The sequence below is a fragment of the Sphaerodactylus townsendi genome, linkage group LG04 (genome assembly GCF_021028975.2).
Source record: "Sphaerodactylus townsendi isolate TG3544 linkage group LG04, MPM_Stown_v2.3, whole genome shotgun sequence".
NCBI lineage: Eukaryota > Metazoa > Chordata > Lepidosauria > Squamata > Sphaerodactylidae > Sphaerodactylus > Sphaerodactylus townsendi.
This window is the reverse complement of record NC_059428.1, coordinates 14,059,354-14,084,693: the sequence shown is the minus strand read 5'-3', so window position 1 is coordinate 14,084,693 and position 25,340 is coordinate 14,059,354. Positions and strand designations below refer to the sequence as shown.

General features: G+C 47.2%; 1 protein-coding gene across 9 annotated transcripts in view; it reads left to right on the top strand.

The window, feature by feature from the left end:
* PICALM (phosphatidylinositol binding clathrin assembly protein) overlaps positions 1-25,340 on the top strand; it is a 102,039-nt gene that overhangs the window by 12,869 nt on the left and 63,830 nt on the right. The window lies entirely within an intron of this gene.

The following is a 25,340-nucleotide window of genomic DNA, read 5'->3' as shown; positions in this document are numbered from 1 at the left end:
TTTAACTCAGATCTCCTTTCATCTGTCGTAAAACTCAACGAGACTTCCCTAGGAAGTCAAATGCCCAGCTACTGACCAGACCCTGGCATTTCTTGGTTTTGCATAGGTTGCTGGATCGTGTGCCTTCGATCTACCTGAGTTGTGTGCCTTCGATCTACCTGATTGTGTGCCTTCGATCTACCTGATCGTGTGCCTTGTCATCTACCTGAGTTGTCTAGTTAGCAGTTCTTGCTTTATGTTCCACGTGTTTAGTTATTAGCAAAGACTAGATAGCCTTAATGGGGTCATCATTGGCCTGGCCCAAATTTTATGCACACTGCATTGCATTTTCACCTTTTAATGACAGCCGAACATGTCCAGCCTCGTAGCTTGAACAATTCTTTTAGTCACTTTGCTTTATAAACGTTCACTCTCGTTTCCTCCTTATTTGACTTCTTGCATTAGACTGTGGCAGACACAAAAAAGCCTAGAATATTTAGTTAGTGTCAAAATATTGGGATTTTTCCCTTCCACCCTGCACTGTTGTGAGAACTTTGCGTCAAGTAGTGTTTAACCTCACATCGCTTCTCAGCAAACTTTTAACTAGCAGAGTCCTGCTTTAGCCCTAAAACCACATTTGGATAGAAGGCTTTGAGTCCAAGCCAAAACGACCTTTTGTATGTCTTAATTTGTTGGGTATGAAGTATACACTGCAGAAAAGCTGTCTCGATCCATATAAAATCCTGTATCTTAGCCTAGCCCTTGTGTCCGAGATTAAAGGTGATTTCATTATTAAAGATACCGGGAACTTTCTGCTATGCTAAGTCTGCCCTCACGAATTTATGTGTGACCTGAAACAATCCGGTAAAATATTTGATAAGCTTGTAATGTTTAACTTTAGACTGATAAGATGACTCCAAGCTTTGCTGACCTGGCTAAACCAGCTTTAGAGCTGGTTTCAGTTTTTAGTTTGAACTGCCTGCCCACACCAGGCTCCAGTGTAAAACAGTTACTACTTTTGCATACAAATACTACTTTTGCATAGAAATACTTTTGGTCTTCAATGGAACACACTGCATTTCTAATTTGGGAGCCTTCCCCCCCTCCCCCCCCCCCAAGGCATGGCACACTGGAGTCAAGGAGTTCTTAAATAGTCCAACTATCAGACTCTCCATTTTTAGATATTCAGGTCACTGCTGGCCAAATATGACTCCTAAGGAATAGCATTCCTATTCTTATGAGCTTAAACTTGTTTGGTGTAGAAAGTGAGGTGTTGACACATGGCGCGTATCCCCTTAGAATTCAATGGAAGAGGCGATGGTTTATCCAAATTGTTCTTTCACAATATCTGTAGACTGTTGTACGTCATGAAGGGCTGTACACCCTAACAGATTTTCCTGTAGTTTTATTGGGGGGCAGGGAGATCTCATCGGGGATTGTTCCCAACACAGTAATGATCTGAAGTGAAAAACCACCCCGGTTACAGGGTGCATAGCTTTCTAGGATTGCTTTTCTACCACAAACACTTTTTTATTTGCAGAAAGTCAACCAAGTAGTAACTGTGGTTTGGTAACATGCTTTACTACTGTACAGGTGACAAGGTCCCAAGGTGACAAGGTTCTAGTGCTACTGTTCTTGGCATTCCGCTGTTTCAACAAACATGAGAACATAAGAACTAGCCTGCTGGATCAGACCAGAGTCCATCTAGTCCAGCACTCTGCTACTTGCAGTGGCCCACCAGGTGCCTTTGGGAGCTCACATGCAGGATGTGAAAGCAGTGGCCTTCTGCTGCTGCTGCTGCTGAGCACCTGGTCTGCTAAGGGATTTGCAATCTGAGAAGGAGGATCAAGATTGGTAGCCATAGATCAACTTCTCCTCCATAAATCTGTCCAAGCCCTTTTTAAAGCTATCCAGGTTAGTGGCCATCACCACCTCCTGTGGCAGCATCACCACCTCCTGTGGCAGTATATCCTGTGGCATACAATTGGGGTAAATAATTCACCCCAAGTGGTGTTTAATTATGGATATGCTGTAGGAAGATTTCTGACTTATGCAAGCTGAGGGAATTCATACCTATACTAGGAAATTAATTGCAAATTCCTGACTGTCCAGTTCGATAAATCAGTGGGCGCTTCATGCTCGGCACAGTTCTTATTTGTTAGTTGAGGCATTTCTGTGGGGGAAAACATGGTTTTCTGTAAACTGCCAAGTCCAAGACTTGTCTCAACTAGCTCTTGATTTCACCTGCATAGTAGGGCTGAAGGTTTTTTTTACCTGCAAAGCGATCTCTAATCTGGGTAGTATTTTAAGAAAACCTCTCCAGCACCTGCTACTTAAGCTTCTATTCCCAGAGTTGGCAAATAGATAGGTACAAGTTGGTCTACGTGGCAGCTGTCTCCTGTTAACTTGCCAGTAATTTCCACATCAGGAGGGAGGATATTTGATGTAACTATCACATTTGAAAATAGTAACATGATTCTCAGGTATGTCATTTTGTCTTCCCTAATCATAATTATCTGGAAAAGCAACTACAGCAATTGCCGCACACGGACCTTCATAAGCTCAGCAAAGAAGACTGCCAATCTTGATATTCCTTTGGGTGCTTTCTGAATCAGTCTGGAGAATTCGTAGACTGAATCCGTCTAGACGATTCTAGGCTTTTGAGATAAATCCAGGATTGTTCAGGTTGCAACACACCTTATCTCTTAGGTGTCTTCCAGTTCGAATGAGCAGATTCCCACCCGTAGGTTTTCAGAAGCCAAGTTTAGGTTCTGACGACTAGGAGAAATCTGTTTTGAAGTTTCTCATATCTGAAGTAGAAATCTGAACAAATCACTCGTTCATGATGAGCCGTATAGTTCTGCAACATATAAATATTGGCTCTTATGAGAAATTGTAGTACATAATGCTGCTCTCCTTTTCAGGGAGTTGAGTAAATGCAATCCCATCAACTCCAGAAAAGGCCCTAACATTGTCTGTGGGCACTGAGGATCTGTGCCTATGGAAGCACCTCCCGTATTTTCAGGAAAGCCTCCCCAAATTCAGGCAGATGGCTTAATATAAAGAGGTTCCTTGTAGACGATTGGTTAGGAATTGGAGCAGAAAAGTTTCCCTGTTTGCCAGGATGTTACCCTTAATCTTTGCCCCATTTTTTTTTAATTCTGTGAGCGTTAATGGAGCATTCCTGTACAATCAGATAGTTTGACCTTAGGATGTTCTCCCATGTAACCATTAAGCATTAAAACTCAATATAGAATCATTCCCAATGAAACGTATTTACACTTTATGTAGAGATGATAGCAAAAGTGCATTATTTGGTTTGTTGGGCGTATGACACAGGGTAGGGACCAATAGGCAGGGCATGACATATAACAAACATAGGAATGAGTGCAGACTCTCCTTAAGAGTTCTTGCACTTTGATATCATTTGTCGTAATTGGGGAATGCTTTGCATACACCCACACTGTGAAACCCAGTTCCTTGTTTACTCTTCCCCTTTTCTTCAACCCATCCATTATCCTTCACCTGTATGTCACTCTAAATAATGCCTGTACAAATAAGCTTCAGTTGACTGAGGATCTATATGTTTAATTCTTTGTTCAGCTTTAGCCATGTGTGTTGTTTCTGCCAAAAATAATTCTAAGTAATCACTGGAGTGTTGTGGGTTTTCCTTGTTGTATGGCTGTGTTCCAGTAGCATTTTCTCTTGATGTTTCACCTGCATGTGTGGCTGGCATCTACTGGAACATGGCCATACAACCCGGAAAACCCACAACACTCCAGTGATTCTGGCCATGAAAGCTTTTGACAATACAATTCTAAGTAACTTTGAATATTCAGTATTGAGCTATGAACAAAGAGTGTGGTATACCAGTAAAAAAAACAGCTGTGAGGAAACCTCTGGACCAATGCTGTTGGTAATTCCAGAGGGGTAGCCCCATTATAGCACCTTATAAGTCTAGTGGCCCCTTAAAGGTGGATAATGGAATGTTTCAGGGCAATGGAAGCATTCTTGTTTGATAGATGGTATCAAAATCTGTTAGTTGAAAGATGTGGGAGTTACTTGTGTCGCTTAATTAGGAGAATTAATAAAGTATGTCTTAAACTTAGACAACAGGTGACCTTGGTTAGTACTGCTCAGAAGGCAGTGGGAAACCACTTCTGATCATCTCTCAACTTGAAAACCCTATAATGACAATCAAAGAGAACAACAAAAAAGGAAGAAGTAATCTGTTCCACAAGATCCAAGAAGGGAAATTAAAGCACTGTTTGGGGTGCTGAAAGTTCAACGCATAAATATATTAACTGAACAGGGCAGAATAAGGAAAAGATGACAACAATACCCGGAAAAACTGCCCTTCAAAACCTTAATCAGACTATGCCAACAATGTCCCACAGGCTGGAAGTGCTCAGTGTACATTCTGATTCTGAAAAAAAGGAGATGTCAAAGACTACAGCCTCTATTGTGGCCATTGTATTAATTTCTCATGTTAGTAAAGTGTTGTTGAAAATCTTATGAAGACTGTTGCCATATGTGGAATGAGAAATGCCAGATGTTCAAGCAAGATTCTGAAAAGGAAGAGGCATTGGGAATCATTGTGCAAGCATACGCAGATTACTGGAGCCTACAAGAGAATTTCAGAAGAAAATAATCTTGTTTTGCATGGATTACAAGCTTTTGTCTGTGTAGATCGTGAAAAGCTATGGCTTATTTTAAAATAAATGGGTGTGCCACCTCAATCTTTTGATTGTTTTGAAGTGCAATCTGTATTTTGGACAGAGGCTGCTGTTAGGGTAGAATATAGAGAAACAGAATTATTTCCAATTGGCAAGGTGTCACACAAGAATGTTTCCACGTCTGTTCCATCTGCATGCAAAACACATCATAAGGAAAGGTGGATCCGATTTTACAGATACTGTGTGGATGGCCAAAAAAGACAAATGAGTGGGCTCTAGCTCAAATCAAGCGTGAACTCTCCCTAGAAGCTAAAATGGCTGAGGTGAGGCTGTTGCACTTCAGTCACATTATGAAAAGACAAGAATAATGCTAAGAAAAGTTGAAGGGAGCAGGAAAGTCCTAACATGAGAAGAAGAGTTGGATTTATATCCCCCCTTTCTCTCCTATAGGAGACTCAAAGGGGCTCACAAACTCCTTTCCCTTCCCCCCCCACAACAAACACCCTGTGAGGTAGGTGGGGCTGAGAGAGCTCCCAAAAGCTGTGACTAGCCCAAGGTCACCCAGCTGGCGTGTGTGGGAGTGCACAGGCTAATCTGAATTCCCCAGATAAGCCTCCATAGCTCAGGCAGCGGAGCAGGGAGTCAAACCCTGTTCCTCCAGATTAGAGTACACCTGCTCATAACCATTATGCCACTGAAATGGATTGAGTCTATACAGTAAGCCACTGTAGTCATGTTGCAAGACCGAAGCAAGGCTGTTAACTATAGGACATTGTGGAGGATTTCAAGTGACGGGGCTGCCACAAGTTGGAAGCAACTTGATAACACTTCACACATGCAAACACACACATGTCTGCCCTGGCAGGCCTGTGATTGGGGAGCACGGTATTGAGCTTCTTCAGCCTGTCAGTTTCTAAGCTTTAACAGTTTAGGAGTCAACCTATCCGGCTTCCTTAACATACTTAGTCCACTCAGTATACATAGGTGTCAAACTCGCGGCCCTCCAGATGTTATGGACTACAGTTCCCATCACCCCCTGCCAGCATAATGCTGGCAGGGGATGATGGGAACTGTAGTCCATAACATCTGGAGGGCCGCGAGTTTGATACCTGTGCAGTATAAGAATTCTCTGGAAATATCTTGAGTGAAGAAATGAGTGGGCATTGTATTCATAACTGTATTATGGTGATTGATTATATTTATGTAGATGATAGTTGAATGTCTTGGCTGTTCGTCTGTGTATACGTAAGAACAAGTTCCACGGAACTCAGTGGAACTGTCCTCTGAGTAGACCTGCCTGGGATCAGGGTGTTAATGTATTTTCAGCCTTAAATGACCTGACCTTTCAGCTTGCCTAGATTCCCAGTACTTGTTTCCTTTTTACTATTGCATATTTTTTTCCCTGTTTGACTACCTTCCTTAATATACTGCGAACATCTTGATAATAACTTCATTTCCAAAGAAATTTTTGGCAGGGTTTCCCATCTGTCTGCGGTCATTTACCCCAAACCATTGAGCCGCAGGAAGCAACTCTTGGGTGAGAGCTAAGCTAATAGATCCCTTCACCGTTGACCCTTAGCTATGGGATATCTGAAAGCATGACAGGAATTTGTTCCTTGCTGAAAAGGACACAGATTTTGAAAAGCGGCAAATGAGTAATATGGGAAAACTGCTTCTGTAAACCCCATGGTATTTCTCACCAGTTTTTCTCTGCATCTTCTTAGACTTCACAGCTTTGTAGTTCAGAAATTTGCAGCAGTATATGCAATAAGCCTCTGGGCCCCACTCAGTTTTTAAAATCTTGCATAGGAGGACAGTGGAAGTTTTGCTCTGGCCACAGCAGTAACTAACTAAATAAGTATATTTTGATTTAATTCTTGATGGCTATGAAGAACAAACTGCAGTACCAAACAACCCTGTTCTAAAGTAACTTGCAGCTGTTGAAGGGCGCAAATTTGGTTGATACTCCTTGAAATCTTGTTTCTAGGTGATACCTGAACAACTTGGTGTCATATTGATTTTCTTTATTAAAACATTTGTATCCTGTCTTCCCTTGTAATTCAAGGCAACAATGCAAGGAGGATGTTAAATACTTTCAGTTAACTGGATGTTGTGGGTTTTCTGGGCTGGTCATGGCCTGGTAGCTTTTGCTCTGTCATCTTCAGAGGTGTGTCAGAGAGAGGAATGCATCTTACCCTGACATGCCTCTGAATGTTCCAGCCGTAGATAAAGGTAAAACATTAGGAGCAAAAACTACCAGACCACAGCCACTCAGCCTGGAAAACCCACAACAGCTAGGTTATTCTAGCTGTGAAAGTCTTCAACAGTACATTTTCAGTTAAAAAAATTTTTAAACCCAAAACTCTCCTTCATCTCCCCTTTAAAAGATGCCTGCTGTTCAGACCCCCCCCCCCTTCAAAAACCCTGGTAAACAAATGGGCCTTGCGGTACTTCCTGGGGTGGTGGTGGTAGTGGTGGGGGTAAAACACAGAGCTGGAGACCCAATGGGAAAGATCCAAGCTGTGGCTAATGGTAGTAGTCTGTGATAGAAGAACTGAAACTACCCAGTTCCTTAGCAGAGAAAACACATCAGAGTTATATAAAAAGGAGTTTTAATAAAGCTCTAAATATAAAAACTCAGGCTACAAAAATATATTTACAAAAGAAGAGGAAGACAAAATAGTCGTGTGCTAAAAAGCACTGGCAAGCAAACAAGCTTGCACAATAAGTAAACAAAGGAAAAATTGCAGCAACCCTGCCAGTGTTGATGGGAATTGTAGTCCACGAACATCTGGAGCACCATAGGTTGGCTACCCCTGAGCTTCATCATAATATACAGCATTGAAGGTCACCCTCCATCAACCAATTAACTGCCCAGCTGCCCTACATCAACATACAGTAAAAAAAAATGGTGCAACTATCTTGCTCCTGCAATTACTTACGTAAGGGATGCCAAATATTCTAACAGGCTGCCCATCCTAAATGATGGGACGAGATGCCTGACAGTTGAAGCTGGCATACAGTGACCTATGGAAAGAGGCGATCCTTCAGAGCGAAGGGAGAAGATGGACCCACCACACAATCTGTCTCTTTCTGCTGTTGGACAACGAGGCATTCTTTACTGTGCAACTAACGCACCATTGATCCAAAACCAACAAGTCAAACGTTAAAGCCAGTGCCATCCTTTCTCACTTTGACTGCATCGTTCCTGGTTGCTATCGGTTAAATGCTTTTCCAGATTGACTAGCCTCTTAATTTTGTGTGTGTGTTCAGTGAAAGCAAAAGTGATTGCTTCCTGGCTGCATGTACTAAAGCTGCTTTGGCTTGTATTTAAATCCATTCCCTGTTCTCTAGGTTTAAAGCAACTCAACGTTATTTCAAAGGATGAAAAAAATGGGGGGGGGGGGTATAAGAGGCTTACGAAGCCGCTGTAACTGCCCTGCTTATTCTCTGCTGTCAAGGACCTGTCCAAATCTTTCCTGGAAAATACTTGGGCTTTGGTTGACCTCTAGAGCAAATCTATGCAAAGCCGGCACACCCTCCCCTACAGTGCCTTTGGAGAATTCCTAATGCAGGGCAGTCGCAGCTCATCCTTATCTCTTTTATGGAACTTCTGTATGGAACCTGCAGTTTCCAGCACCCAGATGGGTGGTTTGTGCGGGGAGAGGAAGGATGGAGACCTTGTGGGAAACCATAGAAACATGGATTTGGAAGGGATTTCCAGGGCCATCTAGTCCAACCCCCTGCAAAACGTAAGAAAACTCATAATTATCTCCCACTCGTTACCCCCCACTGACCCCTGCTCACTTCAGTCTCATCTCACATAGCTCTTCTGAATTTGGGCCCCCACAGCTTAAGACAAGCTGGGGATGCATTTTGATTTAAAAGGTACTGGGTTTCCTCTCCGTCAAAGATGGCAGCCCCTAGTCTGCGGGAGGAAATAGCAAGCTGGTATTTTTCTCTGTCTCCTTGAGGTAATCTAAAGAGAGAGAAGAAGAGTTTTGGATTTATATCCCCCCTTTCTCTCCTGCAGGAGACTCAAAGGGACCTACAATCTCCTTGCCCTTCCCCTCTCACAACAAACACCCTGTGAGGTAGGTGGGGCTGAGAGAGCTCCAAGAAGCTGTGACTAGCCCAAGGTCACCCAGCTGGCGTGTGTGGGAGTGTACAGGCTAATCTGAATTCCCCAGATAAACCTCCACAACTCAGGCAGTAGAGCGGAGAATCAAACCCGGTTCCTCCAGATTAGATACACAAACTCTTAACCTCCTATGCCACTGCTGCTCTCAATATGAAGGTGAGGTTTGTCCGGCTGCGGGCGAGATCCCAGCGGCCGGACCAGTCAGACCTCCATGCGCGACGCTCAACCGAGCGGGCGACGGGGAACAAGCCGGGGAACAAGCCGAGGCGCCCAAAGCGGGGCTGGCCGAGGCGGCGACGCGGCGATCGGCCGGAGCCCTTCCCCAGCGCATTTGCCGGGCGCCCCGTCGGAGGCGCCCCGCGGCGGGTCCGGAACGCTCGGAAAACCCAGAAGTGCGCCGGGCCGAGAGGCCAGGGCGGGCCCGATGCCCAGCTGAGACGGCTGAGCACGGCCGAGAGGGGCATCAGCTGGGAAGAGGGAGGTCCCAGCGGCCGTAGCCTATTTAGAGGAGGCAGTTCGGACGCCCGGGAGCTGCCGCTGCAGCGGGGATCCGGGAAGGGCGTGGGTTATTCCAAGCTGGGAAACCGGGCAACGGGTCCGTTCAACGCTGGCTGGGGACGGAGTCAAGGGGGGTAGCTTGGCTCAGGGCACAGCTGAGAGCCCTGTGAAGCAACAGGGCTAGGCGGAACGCGGATGCGGAGCCTTGCCGTCAGTGAAGTAACGGCGGCAGGCTCAAGGTGGTGGGAGGTCTAGGCGCCGAGAGGGAACGGCGGCAGACCCAGGGCAGCCAGAGATTCTGATTCATAAGGGGCCAGAGGGAGGTCCCGGCGTGGGCTGCCTTTCTTGACAGGCGCCCTGTGGGCAAAATCATTTCTTGGCCCTCCGGGCCAACTGGATAAGACCACCCCTGGGGAAGACAGCTCCCAGGGCAGGGAGGGAGGGACGGGCCCACCGCCGGGGGAGCCCCGGGAGGAAGGGGACGCGCCACAAGGTTCTAGTCCACATTTATTTTTTATCTGCAGAATTTATATCTTCTCTTTTCTGCCTTATTAAGGCCGTCGCGGTGCCTAACAATTAAAAACGGAAAACTAAAAATATACACCATGAAACCAAGATTGAAATACACACGAAACACAAAGTTGGCTATTAAGAATTAAGGGAGGAAGGAGGAGTCCTTCCTGAGGAAATTCTAGATGAAACAAAGGCTTCACCTGAAGAAGAGGAGTTTGGATTTTCTCTCCTCCTTTTCCCTCCGGGAAGGAGACTCAACAGGGTTTACAAACTCATTTACTTTCCCCTTCCTGCGAAGGACTCCTTGTGCGGTGAGTGGGGCTAAGAGAGTTCCAAGAGAACTTGTGACCAGCCCAAGGTCACCCAGCAAACTTCATGTGTAGGAACAGGGAAAACAAACCAACAAACCTGGTTCTCCAGATAATAAACCATCACTCATGTGCAGTCTTCCAAGACTTTGGGCCAGGCCTGGTTTAAATGGCTTGGCTTTAAAATTTGTTTCTATTTCATTAGGTATTCTTGACACAGAAATTGAGTTTTTAAAATAGATTACTTCCGATATAACTGTCATGGTCAGGAAAGTTAGCCAGAGCTGATGACCCGGAATCCAAAGAGAAAGCGGCAGAATTCTTCCGAGGTTTTTTCTTTCATCAAAGACATTGATAACGCCGAATAGCTATAACGAGTGGCTTTTTGAGAGGTGAAATACCGGACCGAGGCACATACCTACCTGCAGTACGATCACCAAAACGTGATGTTACCTCCAACTCAGCGGCTTCATTGCGATGTGAGGTTCTTGCGATCACCTCCCTCAGGTGGCTCAGCGCTTGCAGCATAATAGACTTGTTATTACTGAAGGTGTCACGAGACTGCTCTTTTGCTGCCAATACAGCAAACGCAGCTGCCTTCTTGGAACGCGCAGCACGGTTATTTACACCCCACAGCTGGCTGCTGGCTTCCAGCAAGTTGCAAGTGACAATGTGTCAGCCTCCCCACTGGGTCATGCGAGCAGCTGTTGTACTGTCATGCCGAGTCATTCTTTGTGATGGTGGAGAAAGTGCCATCAGGTCTCGGCTAACTTTCAGAGACCCTGTCAGATTTTTGAAACGAGGCGTTTGGAGGTGGTTTTCCATTGCCAACTGACTGGCCCAGGGTCACCCAGCAGGCTACATTAGGAGGAGTGGAGAATCGAACCCGGTTCTCCAGGTTGGAGCTTTCTGCTTTTAACCGCTGCATGACACTGGCTATCGGAGTCATCCTTTAGTTGGTGAAGTATCGCTGTGTGTCCCAGCAGCTGCATACCTGAGTGCAATGAAGCTGCCTATTGAATCAGAATATCAGTCCACCAAGGTCAATATTGTCTCCTTTGACTGGTAATAGCTCTCCAAGGTCTCAGGCTTAGGTTTTTCACATCACCTACTGCCTGACCCTTTTACCTGGACATTTTGGGGATTGAATCTGGGATCTTATGCATTCTAATCCCCTGAGACACAGCCCCTCTGTGTCTTCAAACAGACAAAGCAAGTATGCACAAAAGCTGGTGGCTTTCAGTGTCTCTGCCACACAGGTCAAACAGGGAGGCTCGTTGGCTGTGATATAGTGCATGGATGGGCATGATGTACTCCCGCATAATTGCTTGCAAGGCTGATTTGATTCTCAAGGAGCAGCGGTCCTTTTGAGAACTGTTCAGCAGTTCCTCCAAACGTTCTGGCCTGGCCTGCCTCCCTCTGTATGGGGCTATTCGACACACGACAGTGACTAGCCCAAGGTCACCCAGCAGGCTTCATAGGAAGGAGCGGGGAGTTCTCCAGATGAGAGTCTGCTACTCTTATCACTACACCCACTGATACCTGCAAATAATTTCCATTATACTTTAAAAAAAATTTTTATTGTATCATTTGAATTTTACAGTTTATAGTAATTTCCTTCTTCATACATTTTCAAACAATATTTTCCCCCTTTTCTCCCTCCCCCCATTACTTCTTCTTCATAGTTTTGTCACACAAACAGCAGTAAGTTCATTCTCTGTAGCCTCTTCTCCCGTATTTCTTCATTGACTCGAGCTTCTTTCATCCAGTCCATGTATATTATCCATATCTTCAAAATTTCATTCTGTTTATCTTGCCACGTCTTATTTTTGGTTAGTATATCGAAAATATCAAGTGTCACTTGTTCCCAGATATATTCTAACCCTTTCTGAAGTGTCCATTTTTTCTTTTCTTTCCAGCCCAAGGCTATTGTTGCATGGGCTGCTTTAATCATTATTTTATACATATAACTATGTTGTTTATCCACCCTTCTGTCTTCCATTACACCCATGAACATTAAGACATTATTTAAATCAATATTTATCTTCACCAGTTTCTCGATAATTTCCATTATACAAGTGCCCTCCTGGGCTGTTCCATTCTGCTGCAGTTCTGGTTCCTTTATAAAAATGCAGCATGATCCTTTTGCATGGCATGATACTACAGTCATCAGCAAGGATTGTATTATAGTCACTCGGAGCTGTACTTGGAATGGCCAGTTACTTCTACACTAATTGGCATTGTGGCATGGGTAACCCTACACATTACCCTGGTATGTTGTCCTTGGTAGAATCTCTTCCAAACGTGTCTTCCTCTCAGTTCATGGAAAGATTGCCACAGCAAGGTAATTAAACCTGTAACATTTTTGGTTTAATCTCAGTCAATCAATTCAGCCTTTAATGGCATATAATTTAATCTCAGTCAAGTGTGGGATAGTTGCTGATGTGGCTTTACCTCAAACTTAACCATGAAGTCTATCGCCTTTAGCCAAATTTCATCTCACAGCTGCTTCCTCCTTGTCAAGTAGCCAACATTCATCCTTGGAATTCACAATTTGGTGTTAGAATCTCGAGCATCTTTATTTATCTTCTTTAGCATGTCAGGCTACCCCACTATCAAAAAGCAGTGCCCTTGTTTGGGCGGGGGGGGGGGGGGGGGCCCAAATATTTTACGTACCATGATGAAATTTGGCCTGGTGGGCCACTGTGAGTAGCAGAAAGCTGGACTAGATGGACTCTGGTCTGATCCAGCTGGCTTTTTCTTATGTTCTTATAAATTTCCAGGAACCGTGGCCACCTGGTGCTTAGAATTTGCTGCATTCTGCCTGTTGTGATGAAGGTCATATAGTACTCCTTAGGGCAGGCATTAAAATTATAACAGGGCAAATGTAAGGTGTTCTTAATATGTGAGTCAGAAAGGTGTTCAGGCATGAATTCCTATAGCATTTTTACCAAGTTGGTTCTTGTGTGTGTGTTCCACTGGCCCAAGGCGCTTTGTACGGGCAGAAGCTGCTCCGCTGGCACAAGAGATTAACAGTGGTTTGCAGTGGTTTTTCCATTCCACTTTTCTCTAACGTCTTCCTACCCACTGGCCCTGCCTTCATGGCGCTCACTAGCAGATGTTTAGGAAAGGCGTGACAGGTTGATGTCCACTCATGGTGCCTTACGGTCCTGCATAGGTGCTAAGCCGCTAAATAGCTAATGAAAGGTTGAACTTAATACATTAATTATTCCATGGAAATATTTGGGTGACCTCTAATGGATACACACAACAGAGCTCTCTTATACTTGGCCAGAGTTTTGGTCTGTGAATACCAGCATTGTTCTACTTAGACCGGCAGTGTCCTCAGTGGTATTTTCATATGACCTACCACCTGATTCTTTTTAACAGAAGAAGCTAGGGATTTAAGGAGTTTGGATTTCTACCCTTCCTTTCTTTCCTGTAAGGAGTCTCAAAAGTGGCTTGCAAACACCTTCCCTTCATCTCCCCACAACAGACACCTTGTGAGGTAGATGGGGCCGAGAGAGTTCCGAGACAGAACTGTGACTAGCCCAAGGTCATCCAGCAACCTTCATGCACAGGATCAAATCTAGTTCACCAGATAAGAGTCAGCTGCTCTTGTGCAGCAATGGGGGAATCAAACTCCAGTTTAGAGTCCACTTGTTCTTAACCTCTACACCAGGGGTCGGGAACCTGCGGCTCGCGAGCCGCATGCGGCTCTTCCGCCGCTGTTCTGCGGCTCCATGAGCGGAGCCGCCGTCTTTCGGCCTCGCCTGCAGGAAGCAGGGCGGGTATTACCTGTAGCCCGGCACGGGCGAGGTCACCGCCGACATCGTCTTTGGCTCCTCGCCTCGGCCAAGCTTCGCGGGTGGGAGTGCCCGGCGGCCGGGCAGGCCGAGCCGTTTTCGCCCGCCTGCAGGAAGCAGGGCGGGCACATCAGTGGCTTAAGCTCCCACGAAGCCAGAGGCTGCACGCCTTTTTCCTCCTCAGAAGTCCCTCTGGGAGAGAAAGGGCTGAAGCCTTGGTGCCTGGCGGTTGGCTTGCTTTTTTTAAACGGAGAAAGGTCCTTTCAGCTTAAAAGAGCAAGCTCCATATGCTGTTTAGGCTGCAACTTCTCCTCTTCAGGAAGTCCCTCTGGGAGAGAGGCCAGCCTTGTCGCTAAGCGAGGGCTTGCTTTTTTTTAAACGGAGAAAGGTCCTCAGCTTAAAAGAGCAAGCCCATAGCTGGGTTTAGAGCTGCAACGCCTTCTCCCTCTCTCAGGAAGTCCCTCTGGGAGAGCGGGCTGGAAGCTCTGCCTCAGCACTCCTCCTGCCACAGGAGCCGGAGCGCCAAGGACCTCCGCCCCACACAGAGAAGAAGGCTCAGCCCCCTGCTCCATGGGGCAGAGAGGGGAATGGCGGTGGTGGCCTGTTCGGTGCCACTCTTCTGCTCTCCTGCTGTGGGAGCCTCCTGCCCCAGAAAAACTGCCCCACTCCATGGGGCAGAGGGGGGATGGCAGCCTCCACATTTTTTTCACACACACTCCCTGATCCCCTGTGCCACGGCCACCCCCCAAAGCACCATCAGAACTGCTGGATTTTCAGGGTAAGTGGTGGCGCCGCTGGGGGCGGGGCTGAAAACTCCCGAGGTCAGCCTCGGCGAAGCTTTACCCAGGCTACGCCTCTGCAGGGCACATCTCTAGCCCCGCGTGGGAGGGTGTGTAAGCTGGGGAGAGGAGGGAGGGCGAGGCAGCAAGCTCATGGGGAGCTGGACGGGGCAAGCTGAAAGTGGGTGGGTGGGGGGTGAGCCAAATGGCTCTTTGGTGGTGAGCCAAATTTGGTGGTGAGCCAAATGGCTCTTTGAGGGGAAAAGGTTCCCGACCCCTGCTCTACACCGTGCTGGCTCTTCTGCATGCCAGGCTGGGACCTTCTGCAAGCTAAGCAGATGCTGTGCTATGGAGGTGTTGCCCATCCCTGGACGTTGTGGTGTATCACAGGGGAAGAGGCGGTGCTGCTGCTGGTAACTAAACTGCAGCATTCTTCACCATGTGAAGACTCACAGCTGACTTTGAGAGAAGACCTATGTAGAGTGCATTATAGTGGTCTAGTTTCAGTGTTCCCGCGGCATGGATCCTTGCAGCGTTCACGTTCTCTTGAATCCAAAGCTAATTTCATACTTGGCGAAGGAGACCCGTTCAGGTTTTAAGACTGAAGGCTTTCATTTGCATTTACATTTCTCAGATATTACCCTCCTTTCTTCTAAGGAGCTGAGGGCAGTGTGCATGAGCTGTTTGATTTTGTTACTTACTGGGTTGGACTGAGAATGTGGCTGACCTATGGTTTTAGGGCTGCTTGGTCAAGGTTCTAACCTAACCCATTGCATTAGAATAATAAGTCTTGTCTGGAAGCTCTAATGAAATCCTTTGCCACCAACATAAGAACATAAGAACTAGCCTGCTGGATCAGACCAGAGTCCATCTAGTTCAGCACTCTGCTACTCACTCTGCTACTCGCAGTGGCCCACCAGGTACCTTTGGGAGCTCACGTGCAGGAGGTGAAAGCAATGGCCTGCTGCTGCTGCTGCTCCTGAGCACCTGGTCTGCTAAGGCATTTGCAATCTCAGATCAAGGAGGATCAACCTGGCTAATTCCAACACTGGCAAAAAAAAGAAAAAAGATGAATAAGATGTATTATTGTCATGTATTATTGTCATCCAGCATGGTATAGTGCAGTGATGGCGAACCTATGGCACGGGTGCCAGAGTTGGCACTCGGAGCCCTCTCTGTGGGCACACGTACACAGAGTTCGTCATGTGGAGGGAGGAAAATCACACACACCCCACACACACATCTAGGCTGGCTTGGGCCACTGAGCACTGAGCACGACATGCGCGCACCACAGTGAGCAGGGAAAACTCGGCTGGCGGGCCTGGTGCCTGTGCTCTGGGTGGCTGCTGCCCGAGGGGGGGGGGGCACAGAGGAGGCAGAGATGCTACAGAGGCACAGAGCACTGCGCGCGGGACTTGCTGGAGGCTAGAGCAGGCTGGTCCGGGGCAGAGGAAGAGGACAGAGGAAGGTGGGGCGGAAGAAGAGGGAGCAAACTGTTTTTTCCTAAACTAAAACCTCAGCATTCAGGTTAAATTGCCAGGTGGGCACTTTGCAATAAATAAGTGGGGTTTGGGTTGCAATTTGGGCACTCGGTCTCAAAAAGGTTCGCCATCACTGGTATAGTGGTTAAGAACAGGAGGACTCTAATCTGAAGAATCGGATTTAATTCCCCACTCCTCCACATGAGTGACAGGCTCTTCTCTGGTGAACCAGGTTTGTTTCCCCACTCCTACGCATGAAGTCTGCTGAGTGACCTTGGGCCAGGCACAGTTCTTTCAGAACTGTCTGAGCCTCACCCAGCTCACAGGGTGTCTGTTGTGGGGAGAGGAAGGGAAAGGAATTTGTAGGCTGCCTTGAGTGTCCTTAAAGGAGAGCAAGGTGGGGGTGTAAATTGAAACTCTTCCCATCTTATTCATCTTTTTTCTTTTTTTTGCCAGTGTTGAAATTAGCCAGGATTTTTGTGAAAGCCTTTTTGGGGGGAGGGGGTGTGTGTTGTTTGCTCTTGTGAACTAACTGGCTTTTTAGATGCATGCATTTAGTTCATAACAGGATGGCATCGTCAGCAAATGGAAATACATTTGATAAGGGTAACAATGGGATGTCATAGTCCACATGCCTGAACTGCTTTGGAAAGCGGCTCTTAAGGTCATTTATTTGCCCAAGAAAGACACCAGTTACCAACAGTCAGCTAGCTCATGAGTTGTAGTCTGCAGTCCTGGTAAACTCAGAGTTGTTCATTTACCCCATCTTTCCATGACTCTCTGTGGCTTACACTTCTGTCGTTGGTGCTGCTTTTTGGTGCCTGTCAAAATAAATTGCTGAAATTGCTGTTATGGTTGAATTGGGGGGGGGGGGGAGGAATGGGGGTCTTTTGTGTCTTCCAGCAACTTCTCTGCTCAGACTTTATTTGTCTTCTCTAGAAACGGTGCACACAAAACACAATGCAGATGATGTATGAAAAACACACACAATTAAATAGCCCGTAGCTCAAAGTTTACTGTAAAAGAACGAAGCTCTTTTTTTAGAGCGACACAGTACTTTGAACTTTGTTTAAGCACAGCATTCTTGTAGACATCTCTTCTGGAAGAACTGGAATGCTCTTGTTGCCCTTTGAACAACTGCATCCCTTGAACTATTTGTCAGGCTGATCTATCCTCCTTCACATTCAAACTGTAAAAAAAAATCAGGGTGGAACCAAATGAATCGGGTTAATAAGTGTTAAGGCCCAGATGGAAAGGCAGAGGAAGAGTCATAAGGAAGCTCAGATAGACCGGCCTTTGTTCTTCATTAATATGAAGCTTAATTACATGGCTGTCCCAAGTTCTGCATTGCAAATCAGTTGACAGATTTAAAAACTGCATTGTTTCCTGCTATTCTGCTGCTAGCCTTGAATGGCTAATACTGTGTAAGGAACTGTAGCGCCCCCCCCCCCCCAGTACCTCACTCCTGGATATCCAGTGCCATTTGGCTTCTGTGTGCTCACCCCCACCCCCTCCGCAAATCACTTGCATATGTTCCTTCCAACTTTTCTTTGCAAAGCCGTGGGAGTGGAAAGTGCTGTGAAGTCATAGCTGGCTTATGGTGACCACATAGAATTTTCAAAGCAAGAGAAAATTAGAAGAAGAAGAAGAGTTTGGATCTATATGCCCCCCTTTCTCTTCTGTAAGGAGATTCGAGGTGGCCTACAATCTCCTTTCCCTTCCCCCCCCCCCACAACAAACACCCTGTGAGGTGGGTGGGGCTGAGAGCGCTCCAAAGAACTGTGACTAGCCCAGGGTTACTTGTGTTGTAGTGCACAAGCTAATCTGATTCACCAGATAAGCCCCCACAACTCAAGTGGCATGGTGGGGAATCAAACCCAGTTCTCCAGATTAGAATGCACCTGCTCTTAACCACTACACCACGCTGCCATTTGCCATTGCAGTGGGAACTAGAAATGCTCTTTCGATTGAAGCGTCCTGTTGGTCAACAGGTGGCTTCAGAGGGCAACTTGATGGAAGGTCATATTTGTCCCCTGCCCTTCAGCCTCACTTCCCAAAATAATCTGCCACCAAACTCTGTTGGCAGAGGCATGTCTCCATCCACCCCATTCTCTCAATTAAACGTGGCGCTGGAGTGTAGCTCTCAAGGTCTACGGTTAGCCCTGTGATTTGCAGTTGCTGAACTCACGCTGACTGATTGCGTTGTTCCCTGCCATCTTTGTGGTGATTTGAACCGGGGAGTAATATAGTGGTTAACGTACTGGAGACATGAGTTCAGTCCCCCACATGGCCACTACCCTTACTGGGCGCTTTTGGACCTGTTGCTCATTGTAAGAATAAAATGGAGGAGGCGGGTGTCTGTGTCTACAATCCTGAGCTCCTTGAAGCGATTGGTGTTTGCAACATGCTGCCACAGGAGGGGGTGATGGCCACTAACCTGGATAGCTTTAAAAGGGGCTTGGACAGATATATGGAGGAGAAGTCTATCTAGGGCTACCAGTCTTGATCCTCCTTGATCTGAGATTGCAAATGCCTTAGCAGACCAGGTGCTCGGGAGCAGCAGCAGCAGCAGAAGGCCATTGCTTTCACATCCTGCATGTGAGCTCCCAAAGGCACCTGGTGGGCCACTGCGAGCAGCAGAGTGCTGGACTAGATGGACTCTGGTCTGATCCAGCAGGCTCGCTCTTATGTTCTTAAGGAAGCTTAGATTAAAAACAACCGTCTCACAAGCTACTCTGTGGGTTGAATTGCTGGAAAGGAGGGTTAGGCTTGATCAGTAGAGATTACTCCAAAAATATTTATTGCATCTAACAGCAATACAATAGCAGAACTGGGTTTGTGAGCTATGCGGAGCCAGTAAATGTAAGTTAAATATCTCCCGCCGCCACCCACATTGTCTGACCTTTTTGCCCAATTCTGCCAAATGAATCACAATATGGAATTGCTGATATGTTCCCAGAGGGCCAGCTTGAAATCAGGACGGAATTATAATGTCTGAGATATGGAAGGTTGCTTCAGAGAGGCACAGTATTATTGCAAACAGTGCATAGCTAAGAACAAGATGTCTGCGTGGAATCACTTGTTACAAGAACATAAGAAAGCAGAGGAAAGGTTTGCCTGATGTTTCGTCCAAGATTGTGGCTCTCTTTTTTTAGATGTGTCTACAATGCATGCAATGCATCCTCTTCAGTAGTGGTGTAGGAGGTTAAGAGCTCGTGTATTTAATCTGGAGGAACCGGGTTTGATTCCCAGCTCTGCCGCCTGAGCTGTGGAGGCTTATCTGGGGAATTCAGATTGGCCTGTGCACTCCCACACATGCCAGCTGGGTGACCTTGGGCTAGTCACAGCTTCTCGGAGCTCTCTCAGCCCCACCTACCTCACAGCGTGTTTGTTGTGAGGGGGGAAGGGCAAGGAGATTGTAAGCCCCGTTGAGTCTCCTGCAGGAGAGAAAGGGGGGATATAAATCCAAACTCCTCCTCCTCCTCCTCCTCCTCCTCCTCCTCCTCCTCCTCCTCCTCTTCTTCTTCTTCTGAATTGACCATGAGCCAGCTGCCAGGATATCTGGCCCACAGGGGGCTCGAACTCCTGACCGTGTGAGTGGCAGTGCAAGCACTTAACCACTACGCCACGCAGCTCTTCGAGGATGAGGTAGACAAGCTTCAATTGAACGCTGAATTCTCCATGGCTTTTTCCAGGATTGTTAGGTGATTTGGTTTAACTGAATCACCATCCCTACTCCTGAGTACCTTCAGTTAACACTGTCAGACGACGGCCAAGCGTAGTTCCTGTTTCCCTTGAAACTTAATCCTAAATGCACCTCCAAATGACGATCCGAAGGCCTTGTACCTGTTTCCTGAAATGGTTACTTAAGTTCCTAAGAATTATTGGCTTAACCATTTTAAAGAATGTGTTGACATGAGGCTGCGCCCAACCATTTCATCATATCGAGTTTTCCCTCCCTTTCCTCCTGCAAGGTTTAGGAAAATGATACTACTCAAGTGATACTACACTTCGGAGAGTAGGTGCAGGGTAGTTCACGTCTTTGGCTTGGGTTCAGATACTTGCGGCAACTTTTAACGTGACAAAGTAGAGGAGTGGAACTACACACAGACACCATGTTAGACCACCTGATGGTGGGCAGAGTTATGTAGTCCATCTTGGTGTCCAGGTCTAAACCTCTGCAAGGTTTCTCCATGTAGAATTTGAACGGCAGTAGAATCCCAGCATCCTCAACAGGGGTGGAAAGTCCAAATAGATGGGAGATTTAATTGCTGCTGGCGTCATTGTGTTACGTGCCCCTGCAATGCGAGCTGGTTTGCTTGAAACCGTCCAAAGGTGAGGCACGCACACGCGCAGCTTCCTTTCCAAGGAACATTCGGTGGGAGTTTTCAAAACAGTGCAATGATGGGGAATGAAAGGGAACATTGTATGTAGAGAAATCTGGAGACTTCCATGAAAACACAGAAAAATATGCAGACACCAGCCACAGGACTAATAGCTTTGGCTCGCCCGATGTGGTCCTTTGTAGGTGCGAATGATGTAAACCACATAGCTGTGAACTACAGAGCTGAAGCTACCACGGGCTTCAAACCACCTCACCCTGTTTTACAAATTCTCATATTATGGAGGCAGCACAGAAGTAAAACTCTGTGTTCAGCTTAAGTCTTAAATTCTCGCTTTTTAAATTCCTGAAACAATATTTGCATAACAGCTGTATTTTTTTAAAAAAAAACATATTCTTAACAGTGGTTGGACTTGTTCCAATTTGTTTTTGTTCACGGAGTGGAAGCCAGCATTTAGTCATGAAAGCGGAGGACAGGGAGCTATTTGGGTTAGCTAAGGAAACGTTGAATACCTTTCCAGTGAGCTTTTTTGAAGGGGTCATTCCTAAAACTGCGTTTACGAAAGTTGTGTGTAATGTTGAAGTTTCGGGGATTGGCTTCACATTTTCTAAAGACCGTTTGTTGTAACCTTCTCTCTTCCAGGGCCGCCCCCCCCCCCCCTTCCTGGGTTCTATAACAGTAAAGCCATTAAACTAAAGCTTGGCGGCACAGTTAGCTTAGATGACTGTGATGCCGCTTTAACATTTCTAATCTGCTAAATCACTTAAGTATTTCTGTGGCTGCCAAGCACAAGTCTGTAACTTTGAAGAAAATCTTATTGTAGCTGAGTCTGATTCTTACTAACGGGCAGACGCTTTAACTGACGTGTTGCCTCGCCTCTGCTTGTGGGGTTGCAATTTGTAGGCGCTGGGACATGCAGCTGAGCTTAAGCCACCACACACGTTAAAAGGCACCAGGTCAGTGGTGGGATTCTAAACGATCAATCACCGGTTCGCGCCCTCCCCTGGCTGCGTGTCCCTGCCGTGCCCCCACAGCCGTCCTCTTACCTGGCTTCTGCACCCCGACCCCCCCTTTCCGATGTTTGTTTATTTATTTATTGTTTAGATTTCATAGACCGCCTAATCTCCGAAGGGCTCGAGGCGGTTTGCAGAAAAATATCAGTTCGATCCAATAACAACAGTTAAAATACAGTTAAACCCCCATTAAAACTCAAGCAGCGCATCAAGTCCTAAAACAGCCAGCTGAAACACATAGTACTGGCGCCCGAACCTAAGGCTGGGCGGGGAACAACGTCCAAGATGGTCAAGAAATACGCCGTATCAGGATGGTAACAAACGGCAGGGGGCTCATAATGGGGCAGCCAATCCGCAGCCGGCCTCTTTGAAGGCCCGGTTGGGGGAGGCGGGGGGGGGCAAGGGAAGGTGGCAGCTGTGGGGGGGGGGGCTGCCTGTTGATCAGGCCATACTCCTCTGGGCCGGAATCACGTTGCGCATGCAGCCTTCATGGGAGGGGGATTCCAGGCGGATGGCTACTGGTTCGGCAGAACTGGTGAGAACCGGCTGAATCCCACCTCTGGTTGATGTCATATCACAACATTTACTAGGCAGGCTGCGTTCCTGGAGTGGCGTGCCTTTGCCTTCCCAAATTGCCTACACCGGGTACTCATTTTATCGATCTCAGAAGGATGGAAGGCAGAGTCAACCTTGAGCTGGCTACCTGAAACCCACTTCGTCATGAGCAAAGCTTGGACTGCAATACTGCAGGTTACCATTCTGTGTCCCGGGGCTCTTACTGCATGCATTAGGCCGGCATTAATATTCAGAACACCAGTACCATCACGTTGAGTGCTTGCCTCTGGAAAAGCTGACTTTGAAATGGCTCTCAAAGTTGTACACAATAGTATTCGGGTCTAAGGCTGGAAGAGAGCCGGGAACTCACATGGGTCCCTCTTTTGCCGTTACCAGGGTGCAGATCTTGCATGTTTGTGGAGGGTTTGGTTCAGATCTAGGTGGAATCTCTTGATCCAGTCCACTCGCTCTACGCGGGCCTTCCCTTGCGTTCGATCCGGAGACTGAAACTGGTTCAACATGTGGCGGCGTGCCTGCTCACAGGCAGCGCCAGTTGGGACCACATCCAGCCTGTGCTGCGCCAGCTACATTGGCTCCCAGTAGAGTTCCGGATCGTCTTCAAGGTGTTGGTATTGACCTTTAAGGCCTTATGCGGCCTGGGGCCCTCGTATCTTCGAGACCGCATCACCCCATATGTCCCGACATGGCCTCTTCGTTCAGTGGAGGCCAATTTACTGGTGGTCCCTGGCCCCTCGATGATGCGGCTGGCCTCCACACGGGCCAGGGCCTTTACGGCTCTGGCCCCGGCCTGGTGGAACGCTCTTCCACCAGCTGTCCGGGCCCTGCGGGACCTTAGTGAGTTCCGCAGGGCCTGTAAGACGGAGCTGTTCCGCCGGGCCTTTGGAGGGACCAGCCGCTGATGGTGCCCCCTCCCCCCCCCTTCCCTGGTCTACCTTTGGAACTGTACCATCTGACGGGATCGGCCGTTCCTCTCTTGGGGGAAGGATTTATTGTCAGGTTATGGGGCGCCACCTACACCCATATTTATACTTGGAACTTTATTTAAGAGTTTACACTTAGTTAGTCCTCACTGCTTTTATAGATTTTATCTAATTTATGATGGTTTTACGACTGTATTCACTGTATGTTGTGCACCGCCCGGAGCCCCTCGGGGACGGGGCGGTATAAAAGCTGAAAGTATAAATAAAAATAAATAAAATTTCTCTTCCAGGGCAAGGAGTTTGCCAGTCCAAAGCTTTTCCCCAGTTGGTCTGTGGGTTCAGCCTGTCTGAGAAAAAAACACCTTTGAATGGTTTGGTTGAACATTCTTTGCTCCTTGAGAATTGGTTGAATCAGGAATGGTGTTTCCCTTCAGTCATAGTCCTTTATGGCTTGGGGGCTTAGCAGTGTGAAACGGGCCTTGCTGTCAACAGGGTTTTGAGCCACTGAACCATTTCTATGGATGTTAGTATTTCTGACTGTGGGGTGCGGTTTCTCTCCCTTTCTTGCTGCAGCCCCAGATGCCCCTATTGGAAGTCTTCCTTCTGTCAGGAACGGCATCTCCGGGGACATCTGGGCTACAGCAGAAGAGCTGATGCAAGAGAGTCCATTGAAACAAGTTTTTAACAGAAACCGCAGATTGATCTCCTAAGGGAACTCTTAAAAGTTGTCTGCAGGACTGTGAGGTTTCCTGGCTTTCCCTTCCAGCCTTTCCCTTTCAACTCGAGGAAGTTCATAGCTGTGATCATAGGGTCCACATGGAGTAATAACCATGTGGGCCGGAAGGCTGTAGGGAGATAAGTGATCTCTTCCTCCTCTTCAGTCACCAGAGCTGCGCTCACGCAGAAGAGGCGGGAGAAAGTAATTTTGCCCTACTTCATCCTGCCAGTCGACATGGCTTTTGCTTCATGTGGGTCCTTTGATCCTCCCACCCCCCACCCCCTGAATAAAGGCAGATTCCGCACGGGCCAAAAACAGCGGTGTGAACCCTTTTACATCATTTCAAACCATTTTACACCATTTTCACACCACTGTTTTGGTCCGTGCGGAATCCGCCAAAGTTTTCCAGGGATGAATAGTACTCCTGGGGTGAGGGAGAAGGTAGGGCAGTGGTGGCAAACCTATGGCACTCCAGATGTTCGTGGACTACAATTCCCATCGACCCCTGCCAGCATGGCCAATTGGGATGATGGGAATTGTAGTCCGTGAACATCTGGAGTGCCATAGGTTCGCCACCACAGAGGTAGGGGAAGTTCAGTGACCACCTGTGCCAGGTTGTTCGGGGAAAAAGTATTTCCTGATACAAGGTTGTTAAGATAGCAGATACTGGCTGGGATCCAGCAGTCCGCAAGGTGAATGCGAACCGGCTTAAAAGCAGCTCTGCTTGTGCAAGACATCGTGCGACGCCTAGCATTATCCTCCTCATATTTTATAGCAGCCCAGAATTGCTTTGTGCATTATCTTGCGCAAGCTGAAAAAACGATTTGTGGTACTCTGTGTTTAATTTAGCGCACGGGGTGTTGTGAAGTTTTTCCACCGTCCGGCTTGCGCAAGAGCCCATAACGTGTGCAGAAGTCTTCGATCGATCTTAACTGCTTGCTTCATAGGCACTTCTATATCCGCAGAATAATCAGTTAAGAACATAAGAACGAGCCTGCTGGATCAGACCAGAGTCCATCTCGTCCAGCACTCTGCTACCCGCAGTGGCCCACCAGGTGCCATTGGGAGCTCACATGCAGGAGGTGAAAGCAATGGCCTGCTGCTGCTGCTGCTGCTCCCGAGCACCTGGTCTGCTAAGGCATTTGCAATCTGAGATCAAGGAGGATCAAGATTGGTAGCCATAGATCGACTTCTCCTCCATAAATCTGTCCAAGCCCTTTTTAAAGCTATCCAGGTTAGCGGCCATCACCATCTCCTGTGGCAGCATATTCCAAACACCAATCACATGTTGCGTGAAGAAGTGTTTCCTTTTATTAGTCCTAATTCTTCCCCCCAGCATTTTCAATGAATGCCCCCTGTTGGTCGCACTAGCACATTGCTGCCCAAGTGGCGTCTTGTAATCCTCTACAAAAGCAGACGTCATAAAATGATTATTTTCTGGCCTTTGAGCATATGCTCAGAACGGCTGGATGTGGTGCGACACTTGCCTCGAGCCAATATTGTACCTTGAGGTCAGTCCAACTATTGCAGGGGCTGCAGATTTCACTGAGTCGGAGTCTCGCAACCCACTGGCAAGAGATACGACTTGC